The sequence below is a fragment of the Anastrepha ludens genome, chromosome 4 (genome assembly GCF_028408465.1).
Source record: "Anastrepha ludens isolate Willacy chromosome 4, idAnaLude1.1, whole genome shotgun sequence".
NCBI lineage: Eukaryota > Metazoa > Arthropoda > Insecta > Diptera > Tephritidae > Anastrepha > Anastrepha ludens.
The window spans coordinates 62,087,150-62,091,114 of NC_071500.1; the positions used below are offsets into that span (position 1 = coordinate 62,087,150).

Below are 3,965 nucleotides of genomic sequence, written 5' to 3' on the forward strand. Positions count from 1 at the left end.
TACAGCCAGCACTTCTAGAATGGCTATCTATACTATTTAAATGTATACATATCTAGCAGACTTCAAAATCAATTCGTGTTCTTGCGATTTTTCTCTGGATTTTCTTGTATGACTTCTGCTCTCAGCTGAATCAGGGTGATCCTGCGAAATGACAGAGGAAAATAGAGATTCTTGACCAGTTAGTTAATAAAGGCTACAAAAAAAACTTGAATATATAATATCTAATTAACGTAATAAATTCTAACAGAGACTCCACTTTCTAGTTGGAGTTGGTGCTTTTCCATTCCTCGCGGTGTTATTTGTATTGCATCTCATGAAGGGTTTACGACTTTTCACTGTGCAGCGGCGGAACAGACTTTGATTCTCTTCCCGGAGGACGGTGATCTTCTTCTCGGACTCACAAAATGTGATGTCGCGAGGAAAATGCCGCTTGGACCGCGAAAAGGTATCATAAGTCTAATGAAAAGATAATGAATATCGCCATTAACGCTCAGAGTTTCTCCAGGGAAAGATCTTATATTTCATGCTGTTATTATTCAGTTCGAAACCCCGGGCACGAAACATCACTTAATGAAAATGTTTTTCGCAATAGCGGTCACTCCTTGGCAGACAATGGTGAACCTCCACGTGTATTTCTGCCATGAAAAAACTCCTCATAAAAAACTAACAGGACGCATACCACAAATAGGAGAGAAGCTCGGCCAAACACCCAAAAAATGTTTAAGCGCCAATTATATATGCATATAAATATAATAGAAAGGGAAATATAATAAGGAAATGGAAATAGTGATTCAATATCCTTCTTGCGAGTATCTAATAACTTATATATATTACATATATTTCAAATTCAGTTTCCGCAATGTACCCGCCGTCTTGCACAAAATTGTACTAATATATGTAAGCACTTTTCAATATATCATTTTTCTGGTGTTCATTAATTCTTTCGAAGCGTACGCAACGGGCGTATTCGTCACATTAATCGCTTTATAAGATGATTTTAATCTGGCGCTGAGAATGGCGATTAAAAGTTAAAATTTAACCACCACCCACATAAAAATCTGTTTCATCAAAAATCATTCATGCATTAGGCATGTATTTTACATTTACTTACACACGTAGGTATATGTAGATATGTATCTGAAAATAAATTAGCGCGGTCTATTGCGTTAATATTTTGGGTGAGGCGTCCGTGCAAGCGACAGGCCTATCAATTCCCACGAGCCTACATATTTATCTGTCGCATACCTATGAAAATTTATATCAAATACAAAAATCACGGGATAAATAAGTATGTACAACAATAATCAGCACATAGAGCAGCAACAGCAGGAAACTGCTATAGAAAAATTAAAATTATGGAGATTCTGTGTTATTAAACAAACAATGGTGATGAGGGCCAATAAATAATTTCTCACGTCCACAAATTAATCCACACGCTTTACAATTATTTGCAAGCACATAATTTGACGTTACAAATTAGTATATATTTACAGATATATTTCATATGCGCATAAATATTTTATGTAATTTTATGAGATTAAATTTTTAGAACGCACAATTAGTTTCATAAATTTATTACTCAGCCGCCTGCCACGCACTACGCTTGGCTGACTTCGCAGTTTGATTCCACCAAATGGATGCGCACACGCACTCAAATCTTTGGCATTTTGACTCATTCAAAGTAATTTATGGGTCAATTTACACAATTTTTGTTAAATAATCAGCGCTCAACACCCTATCAAAATAATAACTACATACAATGCTTCAACTAAATAATGATTTACTATCGAGGAGTTGTATTGTCGACCACGGGATGGGAGGCAAACGAGGCGAATTCTGAATAAAAGAACCAAAAAGCACATGGATAACAAAAATCGGAACTACTTACTAACATATATATAATCTGCATTAAATCTGAAAGTCAGTCAATGGTTAAAATCTTATATAATGTTGGTAATTATTGAGGGTAAATACTCAGAACCTTTCATTTTATTTTCAGAACTACTGCAGAGCAATATTTTAGGGTATCGTTTCATTTATTATACCTGTTTTTCCTTTGTCAATTTTCTTCTATATGCTGATGATTTGAAAATGCCTTCTGCGATTAGAAATACCGCGGATATTCTTAGGTTGCAGTCGGATATTAATAAGTTCGTTCGCTGGTGCAGCAACTCAGGCATCTCTCAAACTGCTACTACTAAAACTTCAATCTGTTCATCTAGGCGTGATCTTTGACGCCCATTTTTCGTTCAATAGTCACATTAACTTTCCAACCGCTTTTTACTTTTTTTATGCGGCGTCATAGCCCAAAGTTCGCGGACCCCTACACTCTTAAATACTTGTTACTTATTTTATTCGATCTATGTTAGAATATGCAACATTTGTTTGGAGACTTTGTCACCAGTTTAAAAATGAGAAATGAACGTGTACAGAATAGGTTTTCTATATTAAATACGTTCTAAAGTCGTTATTCTCAAACTCTATTCCTTCCTACAATTCCAGTTTGATTTTAATTAGCTTAAAGTCTCTAGAGAGCAGAAGAAGAAATTGTTTGTTCATCCATTTACGAAGCATTCTCTTGCATACCCCCACTAGATCTTTACTCAATACGAGTACTTACCCATTTCATCTTAAATTGCTTAACACGAATTATGTGGTGTTCGACGTTTCTTTGCTTATTAATGGTGTCAGGTATTTGCTTTCAAATAACCTAAATTGTCGAACATACATACAAGGTGGCGCAAAATAAAGCACCCCATCGTTCTGGCAACTAGTAGAGCAGAGAGTTCAAAAGAAAGGAAAGCTACTCGTACCTCGATACGAAATACGCAGATAAATCGCGAACCTAACTAGAAAAAAATTTAAAACCAAGCTAGAACCGATAGAAGCTTGAGAGCTTTGTGAAGTTAACGATGGAAGATGAAACTGCTGCATCAAGGAATGATCTGATAGAGATGTGTACAATTAAAAGGAAACGGACGAGCAGTTACTGTCAACACTATGTTCCTATACAGGATCGTGACGAACGTGTTATCACCATGGAGGAAGAATAATTGAAAGTAGTGTGCGATCATTTAGAGAGAGAATTCAATGTCAACGCTAACGTGGATACTATATATATATATATTAGGCCAGGTCGATTTGTGGGGAGGCAAAAAAATAGCCCATTGCTCTGTGGAAATCATATTCTAGGGATCAGAATAAGAAACTTTGCCGAAGGAACCATACCTCTAAAACGAATTCTGATGTCCCCCATGAAAAATCTCAAGCTTTTTTGAGATGAATTATTTTACGTGGGAAGGATGCGCGAACACAACAATTGCCTGTTAAATAAAATGCGAGCGCGTTCGGTGGTAACTTCACAAGTTCAAAACTACTTTGCTACAGCAATTTATTAAAGTTTTTTTTAGCGTGTTTTCACGAACAATCAAAAACAACAAATTAAATTATGATGTCAATACACAAATTAAAACATTCACATAAACAAGCATTGTTCTGCTTCTATTTTAAAAATATTTGCATTTTTGTTCGATATATTCACATCTTTGAGTTTCACAAATGTTGAGACGATCTTTCTCAATACATTACTTAACAGTTTATCTTTATATCGTATTAATTATACTCTTTTTTAAAAAATGTGGAACGCTTCACGATTTTGCGTGTCATCCTTGCGCAGGGGCCATGCTAATCTTCTCTGTATCGTTCCAATTTTAGTATATGTTCTGCCGAAGCAAGAATTGTTTAATTTGGGAAGTCGAAAGGATGGAAGTTTATATTTTCTGGTAAATACCACCAGGAGGCCGCAAATGGCAGCCCAGCGACTGAGTACAGCCACTGCTTCCAAAATCTTAGCCTCGACTGAGGGAAATGGTCCCGATACAATCACGACCAAGTCATCGGCGTATGCTGCTACCTTAACGCCACCCTTATTTTGCATTATCAGAATTTCGTCAATAGCAACTAGC

General features: G+C 36.1%; 1 non-coding gene across 1 annotated transcript; it reads right to left on the minus strand.

The window, feature by feature from the left end:
- Positions 1 to 3,631: 3,631 nt before the first annotated feature.
- Positions 3,632 to 3,738, minus strand: LOC128862646 (U6 spliceosomal RNA). Its single transcript, XR_008454528.1, has one exon. It is a non-coding gene; the product is annotated as a U6 spliceosomal RNA (small nuclear RNA).
- Between the last annotated feature and the right edge of the window lie 227 nt (positions 3,739 to 3,965).